Raw genomic sequence first — 23,245 nt, 5'->3', positions numbered from 1 at the left:
AAGGTCAATGAGTGGGTTGGGAAGTCAACATGGCCCACATGGGAACATTCTGTGGCCCACAGGTTGGGAACCGTTACTCTGTCAACATTAACTTAAATGGAACTGAATTCCAGGGATGTATGGAGTGCAGAGCTACTGTATGTCCAACACATTTCATGCTTATGGTTTGGGGATTAATTTCTAGCTATCTCTGTCAGTGGAAAATATTCACTCTGGTTGATTGAAGCGATGTACTACTGTTTGTCCTGCTCATTTTTGGTTTTGTCAGGGCTTACTGAATCTACACCCAGATTCAAACAGGAACTAAAAAAGTGAATTCCAAAGATGAAGTGAAAGTGACTGCCTTGTTTGACCAAGTGTGATATCAAAGAGCCCTTGTAAAATTTAAAACAATGAGTATCGAGGGGAGAATATGTCAATAAATTGAGTCATACTTTCCACAAAGGAAAAAATGGTTGGGATTGTTGGAGGCCATTCACCCCCTTTCAGGACATCACTACAGATGTTCCTCAGGTCAGTGTCCTAGGCTCAACCATCTTCAAATCATATTATTTATTGTCATGTCATGAAACAGAAATGTAATGTTGCATGAATTGCCTTTAGTCTGCCAAAAAGGCAGACAAAGATTCACCATTAGTATTGCCCAGCACCCCTTACTGACAGAGAAAGAGAGTTTTCCCAGAGTTACCGAGTGTCCGTGGATTTGCCAACAGCGCTCCCACGGCCTCTGCAGCCGCACAAGATTCTAGTTCATTTCAAACTATCAGCAATCAGAGCCCATACAATGAGGTACCCTTCAGAGTCCAGGGGCCTTTGGGAGTCCTCCTTACCCTGCATCCTCTCAAATCCCTGTTCTGATATGACAGGTCTTTATATGACAGTCTCTGGTGTGAGTCCTTTGGCCTCAGATCACCAGCAGCTCACAGCTGTGGGTTCTTCACCAACTGCTCACGGGCATGTGCATCTTTCAGCCACAGAGCCCCTTGAAGTCTACAACCCTTCGAGGCTGGTCCTGAACACTGGGGTAGCGCCATGTCTCTGCTCCCTGCTCTCTCCAGGTCCGCAGCAGCGGCACCACTGCCATTGCGGCAGCTTCGGCAGCGCAACCAGTTTTTTAAAATCGATGCTTTATCATTGAGTTTCAGGGCATCATAAGGTCAAAAGTGTGAAGGGCCTCTGTCAAATGTACAATGCTCATTTCTCAGGTCCTGAACTGGTGAATGCACATGCTGCACACTGATGGGCTAATAGGTGGGATGAAACATTCATACTACCAGTATCATGGAAAGAAAATCTCCTCAATTTTTTCTGCCAGATCCTAATCTTAAGATAATGTTCTTTCTGGCTGGATTCCTCCAGCAGTGGAAGTAGTCTCTCTGATCTCTTACACTGAATCACTTTCGTTGCTTTAAATACCATTATTAGATCAGTTATTAAATATCTGACCCAAGGAAATATCAGCCAAGTGTATCCATTGAACATCCATAATAGACACTTCTTGGATCAACTTGATGAATCTTGATCAGATATTTCCAGGTTTATGCTTAAATCAGATTGAAAATCATCAGATAATATCTGCCCAAGAAAATATGAAACTAATGCAAAACTAGCTAATTTATAGTTCCTTTCAGATAAAGAACAGGCTTCCATTAACCTTGTTCTTATTATTTGTGACACTCTGCAAGGCACTTTCAACACAAACATGGTTGCAGATGTCTAAAATTGAGTAAACATAAGAAATATACTTGAGATTTTAGATTGTTCCTGCTTGCGCAGCGACGAAAGTTATAACACCTAACATCAAATGCTAGGTTTATGTCTAAATGGTGATAATGGAGTTGGCCACCCCTTCCATGTTGGAATGGGTAGGTCTCCAAATCCTGCAGTTCATGTGCCAGCCTAGTACCAGACAATTTCATGATTCTTGACAGTAAATCAGGGTTTCCAGCAGGTTTTCCGATGGATCAAGAATATCCTTGTCCCGGTTACTTGTTTAGGAAACCCAGTGAAATTTTTATTTGACCAAACACGTGAATGGGGAAGTAAAGAGTGAAGACGAGCAGACCCCAAACTTTTCTCTCTCAGTTAGAAGTGGCATGGGAGCAAAAGTGTAGGAAATAGAACCATAGAAATTGAGTTCCGCTGCACAAAAACAGACTTTTTGACTGACCATGTCCATGCTGTCCCAAGAACCTAGACGTATGTGCACTCATCTCATTGATCTGCATTAGGTCTGTGGCTTTCCACACTGTAACATTTTAAGTATTTGCTCAGATGCTTCTTAAATGTCATTAGAGAATCCACCGCATATTCAAGCAGTATCTTCCAGACACACTTGTCTCAGACCCACCCCCCCGACCATGTAAATAAGATTTTTTATTATCTACCCTATTGATCCTAAAATATTTTTATATGATCCCTCAGCCTCCACTACTACAGAGAAAACAAACCTAGCCCATAGAGTCTCTATGTACTGTATAACTGAAATGCTCCAATCCAGGCAGTAAAGGTAAAGGTTCAATTACCGTCATGTAATACTATATTTAAAATGTAACATACATGAAATTCTTTAACTTTTGTCTATCATAAGACAGACAGAGAGTCGCCACTTTGTCCCTCATGGAAATCTACAGCACCTGATGTTCCTGGGCAATCTCCCTCCAAATACTGACCAGTCCTGAGCCTGCTTAGCTTCCGAGATCAGACAATCTCAGGCGTATTCAGTATTCTGGTGAATCTCCTCTGCATCTCCCCCATGCATCTAAGCCCTTCATGTGGTGTGGCAACCAAAACTGCACATGATACAAGAATGGCTAGAACAAATGCTTTATAACTAGAAGAGATGTAGTTGAGAGCTTTGCTAACAACATGGAGTGGAAGACATTATTAAGGAAAAGGGAGATTTGTAGGAGGTCTGGTGTGGAACTGTGTCATCAAGTCAAGTCAAGACACTTTTATTTGTTGTTCATACTATGCTCACACAGTAAAGACAAAATTTCTCCAGGACCACGGAGCATATTTACATAAATATAGGTTAGAATAGAAGTTCAACACATTTAAAATATTATACCCAATTCCCAGGAGTTCAGGAGTCTGGTGGCTTGGGGGGAAAAGCTCTTGCCCAATCTGGATGTAAAGGCCTGAGTGCTGCAGAACCTCCTACCAGATGGCAGAAAGGAGAACAGCTTACATGGAGTCCTTCACAATATTTATTGCCTTTCACCTGTATCGAGTGTTGTAGATGTCCTTCATGGTAGGAAGAGAGACCCCAATGATCTTTTCTGCTGACTTCACTATCCTCTAAAGGGTCTTGTGGTCCAAGAAGGTACAGCTTCCAAAGCAGGCAACAAAGCGGTTGCAAAGGATGCTCTCGATACATCATCCGTTGAATGTGGTGAAGACAGAGGGTGGGAGATGAATTTTACTCAGCCTTCACAGGAAGTAGAGGTGCTGCTGGGCTTTCATGACTATGGAGCTGGTGTTAAGAGACCAGGTGAGATTCTCCACCAAGTGCACTCCAAGGAACTTGATGCTCTTGAAGACCTCAGTGATGAAGCCGTCAATGGTCAGTGGAGTGTTGGTCCCCCTGGGTCCTCCTGAAGTTGACAACCATCTCTTTTGTTTTATTAACATTCTGTTACAGGTTTCTGGTTGTGCATCAGTCTGTTAGCAACTACACTTCATCTCTGTACGCTGACTCAGCATTCTTACTGATCGTGTCATCAGCGAGCTTGATGATGTGGTTTGAGCTGTGTTTAGCTGCACAGTCATGGGTCAGCAGAATGAACAGCAGTGGACTCAGCACACAGCCCTGGGGGGCCCCTGTGCTCAGTGTGATGGTCTAGGAGATGCTGTTACCATTCCAGACTGCCTGAGTCAAGAATCCAATTGCAGAGGGAGGTGTTTAGACCCAGCAGGCTCAAATTCCTTATCAGGTACTGGGGTATGATTTTGTTGAATGCTGAGCTGAAGTCAGTAAACAGCATTCGAACATTCGAGTCCTTGTTTTCCAGATGGGTGAAGGGCAGGTAGAGGACAGTGGCAATGGCATCATCCATAGACTGGTGGCATCTGTATGTGAACTTCAGGGGGTTCCCTGACGGGGACAGCAGGAATTTGATGTGCCCCATCACGAGCATCTCGACAATGGACGTGAGTGCAACAGGGCAGTAGTCATTGAGTCAGGACACAGCTGACTTCTTCGGCATTCCATCTCTCTCATATCCACAGATATGAGAGAAATGGAGTAAGTTGGAGAATGGAATGGAGTCTTGATATAAAGCAGAATGGGAGCAGGTGTCGCTGAGATAGGTGAGAGAGTCTGAGATGGAAAAAGAGAAGTGAAGCAAGAGTAGGGTAGAGCCACATATGAAATGTATGAAAATGAGAGCAGGGTGTGAAGAGCTGAGGTAATTATATTATTGAGTGCAAGAAATAGTTATCAATGTGGAAGAAAAAGAGATGGAGGGGGTAGGGGTAGTGTCTGAATAGTTCTAAAACAAAAACCACTTAACATATCCCAAAAAAGGTCAAGCAGAAGTTGAACCCATTCAAGTTCCCAGAGCTCCAATTTGGTGTGGAGAATATGAGTAAAGTGCCAGATAGTATGGACATGCAGTAATGAGAATGAACAGATAAGCTGTAAGCATGGTGCCTGTGTTCCACACTGTAGGTATGGTTCATTGGGAATTTACTTCTCATGCTTGCTATGGAAGAAGGGGAGTGGTATTCAATTCATCCCTACTGCCACACAGTCTCCGTAAAGCATGAAAAAAATTATAATTTTTACATGTTTTCACTTGTCTATTAAATGATTGTATCCCTTTATGTGCAAATTACAGCCTTTAAGGACAAATGGTGGATTGAACTTCCCAGATTTCCTCGAGGAAGCATCTTGCCAGTTCAGCCCATGACCGATCTCTGGCTTGCCAATAAGAATAGTAATCTCTCCAGAAAGTTTGACAAACTTATAAAGGTGCATAATCCTTTATCTGAAACCCTTGGGATCAGACACTTTTTAGAATTTGAAATTTTTCGGATAATAGATTAATAGTAATGGTGGTACGTTAAGTAATTGTGCTGATTTCAGATTTGTGCAAAACAAAGTCACACTCTAACTGGAAAGGTCTCTGGGCAGGGGGGCACTGGAGGGGGAGCGCTGGATGGTGGTTGCAGCGGCACTGGACGGGGGGGAGAGGGTGGCAATGGTGCTGGACAAAGGATGTTGCGACTGTGCTGGACGGTGGTGGTAAATGAAGTGAGATAAAGATAGACCATAAAATTACTAATGTACTTTTTATTTTTAAGTAAAACATAGAGTAAAACTTCAAATGTAGACTGGCTCAAACAACCCTAAACACCTGAAAATATGGTGACCATAGTCTTCAGGTTGGAGTCTTTTTAAAGACTTCTTCCAATGTCATTGGGCTTGCGGGCAGGAGCAGGGACCTCAGGCTTCCAGACAGGAGGGGACCAGTGGTGGCAGTGGGAGGTGTCGGGGACGGGTGGTGGTCCACATCAAAGATGTCACCTCAGGTTCCTGGGCAGGAGCGGAGACCTCGGGCTCCTGGGCAGGAGCGGAGACCTCGGGCTCCTGGGCAGGAGCAGGGACCTCGGGCTCCCAGCATGTCTGACTGGTAAGAGCACTGAGACATGGCACTAGATGGGGGTGGGTCACATCGGGTCATGTTTGGCACCAAACGTGAGCTTTGGTCTGCAGACGACATCTGTGGAAAAAATGTTTGGTTTTAAGAGGTTTCAGTTTTCAGAATTTTGGATAAAAGATTATGTACCTCTATACAATATGAAGAAAGTCATAAAAAGTTTGGACTGACAGAGCTAGGCACTATAAATTATTAATTGTAATATCAAAAATTATTTTGTTAATCACAGAAGAATGAACATGAGAGAGGCAACTTTGCAGCAAGAAATTAAATGCTCAAATATTGATTTGGGAATTAGATTCCAAATCTATATTTCAAAAATAATATTTGATATTGGGGAAAAGTATAAAATAACATTCTTCACATTTTCATCCTTGGAAATATGTATGATCCAAATTAATTTAATTTTTGAAATCAATAACCTAGGAGAAACATCATGCAAAGCAAAACCTGCAGGTTTCTGTGAACTGTGATTTTGACTCGATTTCTGGTGTGAATGAGGAAGTCACAGTGAAAGTATTTCTGCACTGGGGGTTCACAGGACATAAAAAAACCTTAGATAATATGCATATTATATCTATGTAGATGCATATCCACAATTATATATATTGGAACAAAACTTAAGCAGTCCTTATGGACTGTAAATCTGATGCGCATGAGGACATTGAGGCTTAAAATGGTGATTGTTTCAAGGTGTCTGACAGATGCTTAAAAGCACACACAAAATGGTGGAGGAACTCAGGTGGTCAGACCTGCTCTAGAGAAAGGAATTGACAGCCAACGATTGGGGCTAAAAATTCTGATCAAAACCTGTAGAGTTCTCACTCAGTCATCTTTTTGGAAGGAATGTCCTCCCGCTCTGGTGCCCTGTTCCTCTCAGCTGATTTCTGGGGCCCTTAATCCTCATTGTCTGCTGTCAGGCATGGGAACCATCATCTTGGGCATGGACCTCTGCGGGTTTGCTAATGTGAAAAAAAACCACTGCCTGTCCCTTCTTCTTTCTTTGGCTTCGTGGACGAAGATTTATGGAGGGGTAATGTCCACGTCAGCTGCAGGCTCGTTTGTGGCTGACAAATCCAAAGCAAGACAGCCAGACATGGTTGCAGCAGTTGCAAGGGAAAATTGGTTGGTTGGGGTTGGGTGTTGGGTTTTTCCTCCTTTGTCTTTTGTCAGTGAGGTGGGCTCTGCGGTGTTCTTCCAAGGAGATTGCTGTCCGCCAAACTGTGAGGCGCCAAGATGCACGGTTTGAGGCGATATCAGCCCACTGGGGGTGGTCAACGTGGCAGGCACCAAGAGATTTCTTTAGGCAGTCCTTGTACCTCTTCTTTGGTGCACCTCTGTCTCAGTGGCCAGTGGAGAGCTCGCCATATAACACGATCTTGGGAAGGCGATGGTCCTCCATTCTGGAGACGTGACCTACCCAGCGCAGTTGGATCTTCAGCAGCGTGGATTCGATGCTGTCGGCCTCTGCATCTCGAGTACTTCGATGTTGGTGATGAAGTCCCTTCTACTGACCGTTTAAAACCTGTATGGAGTGTTGCCATAATATTCAGAAAGTAGGGCCCTATGGAGGAGTGCTGTGGGTAAGAACACAATTGTTCCAAGTGCCAGGCAATTTTTTTTTTGCTGGTTTCTAGAAGGAAAATTACTGTCAGAATTTCCATATGTTTCAAACCACGCCGAGATCGCCTGTGGCAGAGTGAACTTTAGCTTGGAAAAGGGCTCACTCATTTGAACCTAACCTGCATTAGAATCATACAATCATACAGCATGGAAATACCAGTTATCAACAGATGGAATTGTCCTCAATGTAACTGTACTTGGAAAGACATCAAAAGGATATTCTTGGGCCAACAGAACAACAAACTGGGCAAGTGGTTGCCCCAGATTTGATTTACTACTACAGATTAATGTTTGGGGTCCAGGAATGGGTACCCAGCTGTGGTCATTTGCACACATGACTTCTGTATAGGATATTGGTTCAAGATTCAAGATTCTTTTATTGTCATGTAATAAAACAGAGAATGTAATATTACATGAAAATCCTTAGGAAACTATAAGGCAGACAAAGACTTGCCATCAGCATAAATTGCCCAGCGCCCCTACAGTTGGAGAATGAGAAGCAAAAGAGAGTCTCCCAGAGTTATTGAGTGTCTGTGGATTTGCCTCCAGTGCTTCTGTAGCCACACGGTCCAACCATCGGCAACCCGAACTCCAGATCCAAACCTCTGACATGATCAGGCAGCTTGCAACACCCTTGGTACCCTCTGGCATCCTGATTCAGATGCTTGGTACCCCTTCAGTCAGACTCGAGCCAGTCTCCAACAGTCCACAGCCTGTTATGTTCCTTGACTGTAGTCGCCAAAAGTTCGCAGCCTGTGTGGCTTCCTTACCTCGAGTCACCAACAGCCCGCTGCCTGTGCATTCTTTACCCTCAGAACCCCTCGCTAATCTGCCATTGTGGTAACTGTCCTGTGGATCATCTCCTCTGCTTCTCCTTCTCAAATGGGAAGGTGGTATCCCTGGTTTCAGGCCCCCTGCACCAATCTTCTGCTTCCACTGAGTCTGCAACCCCTTGTGGCCACTGCCAAACATAGGTGCCACCATCTTTGACCCAGACCTTGCAGTCACAGGATTTTAAAATAAACCACCTTTAAAGCCTGTTTGGAACCAATGTCAGTTGGACTGTGCAGTTGGACCCGACGGGGGAACACTATGTCTCAGCCCCCTCCCCCCAATCTTCGCAGATCCACACCAGCGGCAGCACTGATGTTCCATCAGCGCCAACATTTTTTTTGAGACTGTACCTGGAGTATTGTGTGCAGTTCTGGTCACCATACTATAGGAAAGATATGATTAAGCTAGAGAGGGTGCAGAAAAGATTCACAAAGATTTTGTGTGTTTGAGTTAGGAGGAGAGACTGGATAGGCTGGGATTTGTTTCTCTGAAATTAAGTAGGTTGAGGAGAAAACTTATAAAATCATGCGGGGAAAATGTAAGGTGAATGTCTTTATTCCAGCATAGGGGAGTGTTAAGCAAGATGACATAGGTTTAAGTAAGAGGGTAAAGATTTAATGGAGAGCTGAGGCAAATTTTCACACAGAGGGTGGTGGATAAGTAGAACGAGCTGCCATAGGAAGTGGTAGAGGTGGGCACAATTGCAACTGGACAGGTCCATGGAGAGGAAAGGTTTAGAGGGATATGAGCCAAATGCAGAAAAAATGGAACAAGCTCAGCAAGGCACCTTGATCGGCATAGATGAGATGGCCTGAATGGCCTGTTTCTGTGCTGGATAACTCAATCATGCTAGAACTTTAGATGGCTAAAATTAGGATATTTTCCCATGACATCAGGAAAGAGGTATAGGTACCATAAGACTCACACCACCAGGTTTAGGAACAGCTGCTACCCCTCCACCATCAGACTCGAAAAACAACAAACTCAATCAGGGGCTCATTTAAGGACTCTTGTACACTTTATTGATTTTCTTTATTCTCCCTGTATTGCACAGTCAGTTTGATTACATTTGGTCTGTTTACAGTTCTTTTGATTGTTTGCATGTTCACGCTATGTGCAGTTTATTTTTTGCTCTACTAATTAGTGGTAATTCTGCCATGCCCACAGAAAAAAGGAATCTCAGGGTTGTATGTGATGTCATGTATTTACTTTGACAAGAAATCTGACGATAGAGATTCTTGACGGAGTAGGTTCAGCATATCAGAATTAAAAGCCCAGGGATGTTCAGATCAATTCTGCCACAACTGAAGACTGAGGTGAATTTTAACTTGTCTAACCTGGCAGAAACCTGGATTTATCCATTCTATTCAAGTGAAAATGCCTGTCGGGAATTCTACAAACCACTGTTTCATATCCGTTAATATGATAGGATATAAAATAAGTGGGCAATCCACAACTCATTTTGCATCTGGATCAAGGCTGAACTCAGGCCAAAATTTAATGGATGCTGTATGTTGTGATGTGTAAGTAAGAATAAACAATTAATAGAAGTGCCATGGCCCTGCACTGATCTTCTCCCATTCTCGACACTATGTGACAGCTATTTCATCATTATTAGACAGTTCCCACCTCACAGTCAATCTGTCACTTTTACTGGTTCCCTCTCCTGTTTCAGTGCCAAACAACAAGCAACATCAAACACCCATTCTGCCCAATCTGTTTCTTGCAGTTGTGAAAGGCACTAAAATGAGCTTTCATCTTGCTGTGCTGGTAATACTTATTCAGGCCAGGATCTTGTGTGCCCCTTTGGAATTGTGTCTAACAGCTTTTGCAAGATTAATATTTTTTAAAAAGGTCAAGGATATACCCTGAGCGATATCTCTCAGAGGAGCTGGCAACTGAATATTTTAGACTGTTTACAGTTTTTCAGGTCTGAATATCAGGCATCTTTTGCAAAATTGAGAACACTTACTTCAGTACTTCTGTTTTCTTGATTACCTTAAATTTTACCACCTACCGATAGTGAGCACAAATTCACTAACTCCAATGTGCTTTGGGGTTTAGAACGGCATTCTAACTCTTTTCTGAGGACTCTATCCATGCATCTTGGAATCTGTTGTAACATGTTGTTAGACAAGGAGGATATCTTCATCACTCTACTGGGACAGGAGGGCTTGAGTAATATGGAGAGAATGGACAGGCTGGAACATTGGAGGCCAAAGGGTGTCCTCATAGAGGTAGATGCATTCACGAGGGGCATAGATATGGTGACCGGTTACAACCTTTATTCACAGGCTAGGGGGGGTCTAAATTGGGGGGCATGAATTTAAGGAGAGGGAAAAGATTTAACTTTTTCTCACAGGATCCTGATGGATAACCTTTTGCACACACAGGTTGGTGAGGGTATGGAATAAACTGCCAGATGAAGTTATGGTGGAGAGTACAATTAAATTGAATAGACATTGAGACAGACACATGGATAGCACTGGTTCAGAGGGGTATATCTTACATGCAGGCAAATAGAATCTGCTCAGGTAAACACTTTGGTTGGCATGCATAAGTTGGATGATAGGACCTGCATAATTCTGTGTCTCTTCAACTACTTTTACCTCCATTTTGTTCCAAAGGTATGCAAGAAGATACACAGTAACGATGGTTCCTGGTTAACTGATAAATCTAGTTTACCATTTTGAAATGAGCATATTTTCTCAAATTGTTCACCTTAACCTACTGTGCTACAAGGCAGTTCTGTTTATTATGTTTATGTTTCTTGGGGTTTTCTTTAATGTCTATAATGCATAGGAAGAGTTTAAAATCAACTGGAGCCCCTTGTCTCTGTTTCTGTAGTTCAAAACCAATTTTACTATTATCACTGCTAATCAGCAAAGCATGGCCCAAAATACAATGAAATGCAAATATTAAGTGTCTGTACTTGGAATTTTTCTCATCTGCATCATCTAGAACAATGTGTTAAACCCCACCCATTTTCAGCTGCTTCAGATAATTGTGCAACATTCAGTTCCATTTAGAGTCCTCAAAAACTAGAGAAACCATGGACAACAGTCAGATATTGGCTGATAAGAAATCTTCATACTTTAAAAATGCCAGGCCAATGTCCTTCTCCAAGTAGAGAAACCAACTGTCTCCCTATGAAATTCAGTGGCATTCACATCACTAACTTCCTTGCTACTAACATACAGAATGACTCATTGACTGGAAACTTAACCTCATCAGACACATTAATGGCCTGACCAGTTCAATAAGTCAACAGCTGTGATGAGGGATTCTCTCCTAAATCTCCCAAAACCCTTCCATCACTTATAAGGCACAAATCAAGTCTGAAGTGGAAAATATCCAGCTGCTGGATGAATGTAACTCAAACAATGCTGAGGAAACATGACGTTGTTCACAACAGCCCCATGTATTTGATTAGTCGCCTATCCAACTGCTAAATTCAATTCAGCAAAAGCTCCATGGCCATCAATAAAATGCATTGAAATTACTCCTCAAGGTTTCTCCAACAGCATCTCTGAATCCCACAAACCTTAGCACAAGAGCAGAAAGCGTCTGGAATAACCACATTTGCAAAATCCCCTCCAGATCACACACTATCCCCTCGAAGATGCTCCTTGATCATCTCTGAAACTAAATCCTGGTTCTCCTCATCTAGTAAACCTCTCTGGGTATCTTCAAATTTCAAGAAGGCAGTTTCACAAAAAAAGTTAGGTGGAGGCAATCAATTCTGATGCCACACTGCACCATCAGCAGAGCTTGCAACTCTATAGAATGGATTTGAAACCATGACTATCTCCCTAAGAAACATACAATCCATAAACTATGACACCTGCAGTTATTGTGCCCTCCAGCTCACACCCTATCGAGCCTTATGAAGTTATTTTTGGTAGATGGGAAAATCTTTGGCATTCACCTGCTTCATAAAGTCAGGGAATCTGATTATAGCTTTGCCACTTAGGGCAGGGTGATTTCAACACTCAACTGTGAACATGCCAACCTCCTAAGCCACCACTTGAGGCACTTTCCCATGTCACCACAAGTCCTTTGGCCTCTTCTCTTCCCACCATCCTGGGATACAAGCAGTCTTTCCAGGTGAAGCAGCAATCAGACTTTTTCCAATCAAATGTACTGCAATTGGACTTCATAAAGTGGTCTCCTCTACACCTAAGAGAAGATCAGGTGACCTCTTTTGCAGCAGTGTGGGATGACCCTGAGCTTCCTGTTTCCTGCCACTTTAAATCTACAATCTGCTCTGACTGACCTATCTATCTGTAGCCTCCTGCACTGTTACAATGCAAACTTAAGGAACAATGCCATCTGGACATTTAACAGCTTTCTGGCACTTTAATTCAAATTCATTTTCTGGTAACCTGCATTATCTGGATGTATTAGAATCATGCTTGTTACTGGATGTATTAGAGTCATCCTTGTTATGAACCGTCCATCTGGTATATTGGTTCAATTTTTCTCTCTTCATTAGCACCACCTGGACAGTTGGGCTGGTCATGCAGTCCCTTTGTGTTATTTATAACTAATGCCATGAACTATTGCATCTCCAAGGAAATCATGGCCAATCCTGGCCTCATCCTAAATCGGGTATTCCATTTGTTTTTCAGTACCAGATAATTCTCCCTTCACCTGATTTTTAGATGTTGCCTGACTTGCTGAGAATTTGCAGTATTTTGTGCTTTCATTTATTATTTGAGAAAAAGATTAGACTTTTCTTTATTGATCCAAACTCACATTTGTTTTGCTACCAATAATAAGGCCCATTATTCTGCCCGGAGGCTGGCAAACATCATTCATAATGGTCTATAGGCTCTACAAATTGACTAGATCCCAAGGAAATTGGAAGCCCTGGAGTTCAACTCCCAAGTTTACTGTCCTGGCATCTTGTACCTTGGAAATGCCAGAAGCATAGAATCATAGATCACGCAAGAAAGAAGAAAACAGGTCACTTCTGTGCCAACCATCAGGAACTCATTTTATACTTGCCCCAATCCCAACAACAACCCCCAGATTCTACTACACACTACAGTCTAAGAAAGGTTTACTCCTACCAACTTGCCTGTCTTTAGGATGTGTGAGGAACTGGAGCACCCAGAGAAAGGCACACCATCCACCCAAACAGTACCTGAGGTCAGGATTAAAGCAAGGTTACTGGATTTCTGAGGCAACAGCCCTAACAACTGTGTCACTATTATACCATAACACAAAAATATTACTGAAATGTTACGCTTCAGTGATTTTTCAGTGGGTACCACTGATTTCTCAGGGAAGCAGTCAAGTTCCATGGAAGTTAATGCTTACTAGAAACATTCCAAGTCAAGGGAGGTTGGAACAAGAGGACATGAGTTAAGGGTAAGGGGGCAAAACTTTAGGAAAAATATTAGAGGATGCTTTTTCACTCAACGAGTGGTGGCAGAATGGAATGATCTTCCAAATGAGATAGTTGTGGCAGGGTCCCTTCTGTCATTTAAGAGAAGGTTGGATGTGTACATGGAGGTGAGGGGGTTGGAGGGTTATAGGTAGAGAGCAGGAGGGTTGAGCAAGTGGAGTTGTTCTAGTGAACTGGTGCGGACTCAAAGGGCCGACATGTCCTGTTTCCATGCCGTAAATGGTTATATGGTTATATAAGTTATTATCATCTGATTGTACAAGAACAACCCAACTAAAAAGCATTCCCTGGTCCTTGGTGCAAAACATGCATACGGACAACCAGACATAACACACATGCAAGCAGACAATACATATGCAAGACAAATATTCATAAATGCAAATAAATAAATAAATAAATTTTGTTTCATAAATATGAGAATCTCAGATGGTTAGTGTGAGCAGATCCTTTGGTCATACAGCATTTTCACTGCCCGTGGGAAGAAGCTGGTCCTCAGCCTGGTGGTGCTGACTCTAATACTCCTGGATCTCTTTTCCAACAGGAGCAGCTGAAAGATGCTGTGTGCAGGGTGGAAGGGGTCCTCACCGATTTTGTGTGACCTCCAGACAATGATTGCAGTAGATCGTGTCGATAGGGGGAGGGAGACTCCAGTGATTCTCTCTGCCACTCTTATGGTCCAGTGGATTGACATCCAATCCATTTCTCTGCAGCAACAATAACACAGCATGATGCAGCTGGCCAGGACACTCTTGATAGAGCTCCTGTAGAAGGTTGACATGATGGTGGCTGGAAGCCACATCCGCTTCAGTCTTCTCAGGAGTGCAAGTTGTTGTTGTGCTTTACTGTCAAGCGAGGAGATGTTATGTGTCCATGATAGGTCACGTTTGTTATGTAACTTTATCTTTGCTTTATAAAGTACACTATTTGACCTGCTGAGTTTCTCAACTATTGCGTTTTTACTTTTTTATATGATCTACTGTCCTTTATTCTAGAAATAGCGCACTGGGATGGATTCATTATTCAGGGTCATCTTAGTCCTTGTCTGTTTCAAGTCGTGAAGATGTATAATGGTAGCGAGATATTTGTTCCTTTCTTCAAATGCCCGAGGCCAGTTGGGAACCCGATCCCCGGCGAGCAGCGGTTAACAAGAATCCAACTTTAGTTTTATGTCTTTGAATCAAGAGTCTGTGTCTATGAAGTTGTCTTGAGACTGTGGCTGACAGCAACTTTCTTACCTGTGTCTTGTATCTGATTCAGAATTTGGAATTCTGAAGGATATGGAAGCAAAGGCTGTTTCATTTTTGATCTTAAATACCACTTGAAGATATTCTGCAGAAGGAGGTTCGGATTCAGATTTCAGATTTATTGTCTGAGTACATACACGACATCACATACAACCCTGAGATTCCTTTTTCCTGTGTGTGTGGCAGAATTACCACTAATTGATCGTGTGAAAAATAAACTGTACACAGCGTAAACAAATAAAAGAACTATAAACAGATAACAAATATAAACAAACTGTGCAATAGAGAGTGAACAAAAGAAAACCAATAAAGTGCACATGTAAGAGTCCTTAACTGAGTCTCTGTTTAAGTTTGTTGTTGAGGAGTCTGATGGTAGAGGGGTAGCAGCTATTCCTGAACATGATGATGTGATTCTTGTGGCATCTATACCTCTTTTCTAATGGCAGAAGCGAGGACAGAGTGTGTGCTGGGTGGTTTGGGTCTTGGATGATTGCTGCTGCCCTCTGACAGCAGTGTTCCATGTAGATGTACTCAACAGTGGGGAGGGTTTTGTTTGTGATGTCCTCCGCTGTGTGCGCTACCTTTTGGAGGGTTTTATGCTCAGGGGTATTGGTTTTCCCATACCAGACCATGATGCAGCTGGTTAGCACATTTTCCACCATATCTTTGTAGAAATTTTCCAGGGTTTCTGGTGTCATATCAAACCTCCACAAACTCCTGAGGAAGTTGAGGTGCTGACATGATGCCATTGGTGTGTTGGGTCCAGGTAAGGTCCTCCAAAATAGTGACTCCCAAGAACCTAAATTTGCTCTTCCTCTCCACCTCTGATCCCTAAATGATTATTGGATTGTATATCTCTGACTGTCCTTTTCTGAAGTCAACAATCAGCTCCTTCGTATTGGTGACATTGTGTGCAAGGTTGTTGTTGGTGCACCATTCAGCCAAGCTTTCAATCTCCCTCCTGTATGATGACATCCCCTTCCTTTATTACAACCCACTACCATGGTGTGGTTAGCAAATTTAGTAGATGGGGTTATTTTCATCCTGAGCTACACAGTCACAGGTGTAAAGTGAGTAGAACCGGGGGGGGCGAAGAACGCAGCTCTATGGCGCTCCAGTACTGATTCACCTTCTCTTGCACATTTTGTCATTTTGCTAAAATTATTAAATCCTTCTGTTAGCACATCATGAAGCTTTGCTTGAATGTTGCATTTTTTCATGTACCCAAAGTTGTCAAATATTGTGGTGGTTTCATGTCCTTTGTCCAAATATGGCAAAGTTCTCCAACGGTTATCCCAGAATAGATGCAGTCAGCTTACAGTCCTTTTCCCTGTGCAAAACTTAGAATGTAAAATAGTAACTAATGAATCTTAATTTATGGATTTAGAATCAGTAAAGAAATGTTACTTATTCAGAGATTGTGGGTGATTGTTATAATGCTTTACAGAAAAGCTGGAAGCATGAAATAGATGGTGTTGCACAATGTCTAGTACGTGGAATTCATTACAAGGAGTTGACAATGAGATGTGAGATAGAGGAGCCATTTCTCATGTAGTGTGACACTACAACCATATATAACAGACTGTTATAAGGCATTCATTTGACCAATGCAAAGTGCAGAAAAATGATAATGTGTTTATTGGCAAAGCATCAACTGGCACTTTTTACTCTTTTATTCGAGATATTGATCGCGAATGGCAGTTTGACAAACAGGACACACGTGAAATGCTGTGCATCCTATTTGCAGCTTTTTTTTGGTGAGCAGAGAAAATGTTTCAATCCACACATATCTGTAGCCCTGAAAGTCAAGAGATGATGACTCAGATGGTGGCGTGACTAAATGTTGGAGGGTAATGGCAGGTGGAGAGACCATGCCTCATTTATTAAAATAGATCAAAAAATAGTTGGCTCATTTTTAATGTTTATGGAGAATTTGGGAAGGGTTAACAGCTATGTAATTGATAACATGTCAACAAGCGTAGCCCAACTTGCTGATTTCCACAGTTAACTGCAGTAAATGAGGCAAACTGCAGCATATAATCCCTTTGGGAGAGGCAGGATATCAATTTCAATAGATTAATAGGTCAATTACCAAGAAATTATCATGGCTCTACTCACTTTACACCTGTGACTGTGTAGCTTGGGATGAAAATAACCCCATCTACTAAATTTGCTAACCACACCATGGTAGTGGGTTGTAATAAAGGAAGGGGATGTCATCATACAGGAGGGAGATTGAAAGCTTGGCTGAATGGTGCACCAACAACAACCTTGCACACAATGTCACCAATACGAAGGAGCTGATTGTTGACTTCAGAAAAGGACAGTCAGAGATATACAATCCAATAATCATTTAGGAATCAGAGGTGGAGAGGAAGAGCAAATTTAGGTTCTTGGGAGTCACTATTTTAGAGGATCTTACCTGGACCCAATACACCAATGACATCATGTCAGCACCTCGACTTCCTCAGGAGTTTGCGGAGTTTGATATGACACCAGAAACCCTGACATCATCTTAGAAATTTTTGTTTAAAGAAACATGCTATTACCATGGCCTTTGTAATTTAGGGTGGGTTTCTGGACCCCACCTGTAAATGCAAAAATTAAGAGCATTATGCAAGGAAATATGCTAACTGACACTTGAGAGCTATTTCCACACCACCTCTTGAGGTTTTATTTTGCAATTCTTGCACTAGGAAGTTATCTATGATGATTTTACAATTCTCTCGTGTCGTATTAATGACCTGTCACTCCCAGTCCCACTGATACACCAGAAAGGAGCAGCAGTGAACTATTAATGTCTCCAGAGCCTACTTCATCAACCCCATTCCCTCCTGTGCCAGTTGGTGCCAGATATTCACAATCACCTGGAGAGTGAAGTAAACATCAGGAGTGTTCATTGGTTGCAAAGACGGTGTGCAATCATAAAAAGATCAGGATATATTTGTAAAGGTCTGTACAGTATACCCTTGCAGCTGTCACAATGCATACATTCTCCAGCAGCCTCCAGTCTGACATGCAGCAGTCAGAGGCTCCTGATCAAGAGGGACCTATTGACCTCTGAAGCAACACTGCCAAGGTTAGACCTGCAGGATCAATAGGTACTGGGCATCTTCAGTCGATTCTGAGGAGGAAGAAGAGGAAAGTGTAGTGATCTATACTGCAAAGTACCTGGGTTGCAATCATTACTCTAAAGCCAATGTACCTCAGACACTGACCTGAAATCTGAAGTAAAAACATAAAATGCTGGAAATACTCTGCAGTTTTAGTGGCATCTTTGGAGAGAGAAATGTACTTGGTGGGGGAGGGAGGGATAATGGGAACCTAAAAAAAGGTCTGTGGTGGGTAAGATCAGGAGAAAATGGATGAAGGAGGATGCTAAGGTATATCTGGAGGAGATGTAAGTAGTGGTCTGATTGAAATATTAGACAACAGAAGAGAATGAGAAAAACTGAATGCTGGAAATATGAGACATGAGATGGGAATACAGGAGACTGCAGATACTGGAATTTAGACCATAAAACAAACTGCTGGAAGAAGACAATTCCTTTCCCACCCACATCAATGCAGCATGGTCTACTGTGTTACTCCAGCATTTTGTTTGCTGTGTGGTTGATTACCTAATACCATTTAGTTCCATGTTGAGTCGTGAAAGCTCCAATATGTCAAGTCAGAAGGTGAAATGTTGTTCCTGGAGATTACACTGAGCTTTGCCAGAGGGCAAAGATAGAAAGGTCAGAATGGACGTGGATGAATAATGGAAATGACAGGTAACTCAAAGTTCAGGATCATCTTTGCAGACTGAACAGGGGTTCTTTTCTAAGCAGTCAGCCAAGTTATATATTGAGTTTCGCCAAAGCAGAGAAGATGCATTGTTGGCACCAAAGGCTAAACACTAGAAGAAGTGCAAATAAATTGCTACTTTTCCCATTTATGGCTTCATGCATGGCAGATTGTGTCTCACGAATATGATAGAGATTTTTGAAGAGGTGGCAAAGAGGATTGATGAGGGCGTGGCAATGCTTGTTCTATATATGGACTTTTGTAAGATCTTCGTGCGTGTAAGGTTAGTCAGGGAGATTAGATCACTGGGGATTGAAGGAATGCTGGCTCATTGGATGAAATATTAGCTTCGTGGAAGGGGGCAGAGAATAGTAATGGAGGGATGATTTTTTTCCGACCAGTGATGTGTTGCAGGGGTTGGTATTAGGCCCATTATTATTTGTTATCTATATTAATGATTTGGCTGGCAATGTAGTTGACATGACCAATACATTTGCAAATGACACCAAAATTGATGGTTGACGGCGAGGAAGGAAATCTGAGTTCACAAAAGTATCTACATCAGTTGGGAGGGTAGGCCAAGGTGTTGCAGATGGAAATTAATAGGTGAGGTGTTGCACTTTGGTAAATCAAACCAGGATAGGTCTTGCACAGTGAATGGCAGAGCCCTGGAAGGTGTTGTGGGACAGAGAGACTTAGGTGGACAAGCTGGAGAAGAACACATTTAGTACAGTGCCTTCAGTGGGAAGGGTATAGAGTACAAAAGCTAGGAACTCAAGATTCACTGTATAAGGCATTGGAGAAACCACACTTTAGAGTACTGTGTGTGCAATTTTGGCAACCAAGCTGAAGGAAGGACATCAATAAATTGGAAGGGGTGCAGAGGAGATTCACAAAATCAGAGGCGCATGGATAAAGTGAAAATTCAAGGTTTTCATCCTAGAATTAATGATTCTAAAACAAGAGGACATAGATTTAAGGTGAGAGAGGAGATATTTAAGAGGGGACATTTTTTCACTCAGTGTGAGCCCATATCTGAGCTGCCAGAAGAAACTGTAGAAGTGGGCACAATTCTGATGTTCAAAAGACATTTGGACAGATTTATGGGTAGATAGGGCTTAGAAGGAGAGGGACGAAATGCAGGCAAATAGGACTAGCCCAGAATGCCAGCTTGAACAGCATGGATGAGTTGGGCTGAAGGGCCTGTTCCATGATTCAATGACTTAGGTCATGGATGATGAGAAGGAAGAAGTAAAATGGGAGGTATTGCACATCCTCCATCTCATCCCACTCCTTTCCCACTTTCTGGTCCAACTTCACCCAAGTGAATGACTTGAAACTCTTGGTTTAAGACCCCATGAACACTCAGCCAAAAACTGATGCATAGGTAGCCTGTGAAAGAGTGACTAGAGGAGGTAATACATAAGAAGTGGAACTGAGGATGCATGCCCATGTTCCTTTTCAACATTATCCCTTTTCTGCCTCATCAGTGGAGTGGTGAACAGCAAATGTATTCTCATTGAGATGGGCCTTTTTCAAGGTTTAGCTAGCAGACAATATCTGCAGCCATGCATTTCATTGCCTGGTTTGATGCACATGTAGGTGGGCACTCTTTTCATTGGAGTCATAGAGTTTTACAGCTGGAAACATGCCCTTGGGCCCAATCGGCCCATAGCGAAAGTAAGCTAGTCCCATTTGCCTGTAATTGTCCCATATCCATCTATATCTTTCCTGCCAACATATTTTTTCTAATTGTCATTTGAATGTTACATTTATATCCACCTCTCCCATTTCCTCAGATAGCTTGTTCTCACACCCTCTGTGCACAAAAGGTTCCTTTCAAATCATCCCTTTTCACCTTAAATCTATGTTTTAGACTCCCCGATTCTGTGGAAAAAAGTCTATGACTATTTACCTTTTCAATGCCCCTCACCATGTTACAGAACTCTATAAAGTCAAAGACAATATTGCAAAGGCCGGTAAAGTAGGTAACTCTATTTTCTCTCCTATTGAGATTGGAAGAATACAACCTATATTCAGTGATGCTCAACCTTTTTCTTTCCACTCACATATCACTTTAAGTAATCCCAATGCCATAGGTGCTCTGTGATTAGTAAAGTAGTATGTGAGTGGAAAGAGAAGGATGAGAATCACTGCTCTAGATCCAATTGATACTGAAATATTTTGCTTGATAAAAATTGCCCATTTCCTTTGGAGTTATGAAACCGTGCACATATCAAGTCAATTAGGTATGATTAAAAAAAGTGATTTTCAAACTTTTTCTTTCCACCCACATACCACCTTTAGCAATCCCTTACTAATCACAGAGCACCTATGGCATAGGGTATACTTAAAGTGGTTTGTGAGTGGAAAGAAAAAGGTTAAGACCACTGTCCTACATTCTTTGCTCGAGCTCCAGTTTGACAAATAAAGATCAAATTGAACAAAATGTCTGCCCTAGATTCCTTCTTGTGGATGCTATCTGCTTTTGGTCAGTTGTATGTATGAATCATCTGATGTAGACCCAATAACCTACCTTAATGGACATATAAAAAAGGTGAGGCGAAGCACAGAAGTCTGCAAATGCTGTTATCATAGTCAAAACACAGAGGTGGTGGAAGAACTCAGCCGGACTTGTAGTGTCCCTTGGACGTAAAGATATATTACCGACATTTTGGGCCTGAGTTCTTCCTCAAAGCCTTACTTTGCAAGATGCTTTGAGACTGTTTGAGTTCCTCCAGCATTTCTGTTTTTTTTTAATATAAAAACTTGCATTAAATTATACATTGTGTCTCTCTTTTGAGAGAGTTACCCCCATTAGGAGGACATGGTCATAATGCATACTTAATATAGGATATAAGACAGTCCTATGGGAAATTAAAGGCATGATTTTGACCTGTCCAGTAAATAAAAAGCACAAGTCTCAAAACATCAGTATGTTGAGTGTACACTAGTGCCAAAGCATGCTACTGTGCAAACCTGAATTATGAGATGGCTGGGCGACCATTTCTGCCTGTCCATCTTTCCCTGCTGTTCTCTCTTTTCTCCTATGAGTGATGAAAGAAGAGCATTTGTTGATGGTGAGCATCTCAAAGTCAAGTTGTGGCTGACTGCCAGTGTCAGGCAGTTAGATGGGTATAAGAGCAGAAACAATTGGGTGTACCTGCGTGAAACTGGAAGGAGGACTGAGATGCTGGGCTGGAATTAAAGGGCGTGTATTTGGAATGAGAGATCAGTTCTGACCTCACCCATTTTTATTCTGACCTCAGACCAAGCATTTGGAATTATTTAGTGACCCCAACTATTTATACCTGTTGGGTTAGGGCTGAATGGCCAGGTTCTGGTGCATCTGCATCTGGTGTATTGATTTATAAAGAACCAGCCTGGCACACTTTGACATAGAATTGCCACGTTAGATGGGTTCCATTCAGCTTGTCAGATTTCCAGGCCCTAGTTGGAATGATACCCATTTCAGAAGGTGGGTGAATCAGTTAACGCACTTGCCTTTTGTACTGAGTATCATCCATTAAAGCTCACTCAGTATTGCATCAACAAAGCAATGCTTCTGTGGCTAACTTCCTGGGAAACCTCTGGCCACGTCTTTATTTGATTGTCAACTTCTTCTACCTATCAGTGGGGAAGCCTTCCTTTCTTTTTTTAATCTTTTTTATTTTTCACACTATATACACAGTGTCATTTTCTCCCCTTTTCCTCCCCTCCCTTCCCTCCCTCCTTCCCACCCCCTCCCTACCCACGAAACGTTCAACATATACAATACAATAAACCCATTAAACAATGTCAACACACAATAAAAATAAACAAGAAAATTGTGTCGTCTACTTTTACACACTGGGTCAGTTCATTTCGTCTTCTTCTCATTCAGTCATTTTAGGGGGTGGAGGTCCACGGTAGGCCCTCTCTGTTGTGTTCCATGTACGGTTCCCAAATTTGTTCGAATACTGTGACTTTATTTTTTAAATTTATATGTTATTTTTTCCAATGGAATACATTTATTCATTTCTATGTACCATTGCTGTACTCTCAGGCTCTCTTCTGATTTCCAGGTTGACATTATACATTTTTTTGCTACAGCTAAGGCTATCATAATAAATCTTTTTTGTGAGGCCTAGTTCTTTACTTATATTACTTAGAAGAAAGATCTTTGGATTTTTTGGTATGTTGCTTTTTGTGATTTTATTTAATACCTGGTTTAGTTCTTCTCACATGCCCAAATTGCATGTACTGTTGTTCCCATTTCCTTCTTACAGCGAAAACATCTGTCTGATACTGTTGGGTCCCATATAGCCTGTGTAACCAATTATATTGTATCATGCGTAACCTCGTGTTTATTGTATTTCGCATAGTTCCGGAGCATAGCTTTTCCCATTTTTCATTTTTTATCTTTACTTTTAGATCTTGTCCCCACTTTTGTTTGGGTTTACAGTTTATTTCATCGTTCTCTTTCTCTTGCAGCTTGATGTACATGTTTGTTATAAATCTTTTAATTATCATTGTGTATGTAATCACATATTCAAAGCTGCTTCCTTCTGGTAACCTCAGCCTGCTTCCCAATTTGTCCTTCAAGTAGGTTTTCAGTTGGTGGTATATTTGTATACTATATTTGTACTTCATTTGTTCAAAAGATAATAAATTATTTCCCAAAAAAACAATTTTCTATTCTTTTG

The 23,245-nt window shown here is 41.9% G+C and overlaps 1 protein-coding gene and 1 long non-coding RNA gene across 35 annotated transcripts in view; one reads left to right on the top strand and one right to left on the bottom strand.

Moving 5' to 3' along the window:
* LOC138744395 (uncharacterized) overlaps nt 1-23,245 on the bottom strand; it is a 461,764-nt gene that overhangs the window by 68,034 nt on the left and 370,485 nt on the right. The window contains exon 12 of one of the 32 annotated variants that reach the window (XR_011345477.1): nt 21,540-21,607. The exons of the other annotated variants lie outside the window; for them this stretch is intronic. This is a non-coding gene — a long non-coding RNA (uncharacterized lncRNA). The remainder of the gene's footprint in view (nt 1-21,539; nt 21,608-23,245) is intronic. 32 annotated transcript variants of the gene reach the window in all.
* The window catches only part of LOC138744389 (DNA nucleotidylexotransferase-like), a 301,609-nt gene that overhangs the window by 263,814 nt on the left and 14,550 nt on the right, over nt 1-23,245 (top strand). The window lies entirely within an intron of this gene.

The sequence above is a fragment of the Narcine bancroftii genome, chromosome 10, assembly GCF_036971445.1.
Source record: "Narcine bancroftii isolate sNarBan1 chromosome 10, sNarBan1.hap1, whole genome shotgun sequence".
Classification (NCBI taxonomy): domain Eukaryota; kingdom Metazoa; phylum Chordata; class Chondrichthyes; order Torpediniformes; family Narcinidae; genus Narcine; species Narcine bancroftii.
Note: the sequence above shows the minus strand (reverse complement) of the source record. Positions and strands in the feature narration are given on the sequence as shown.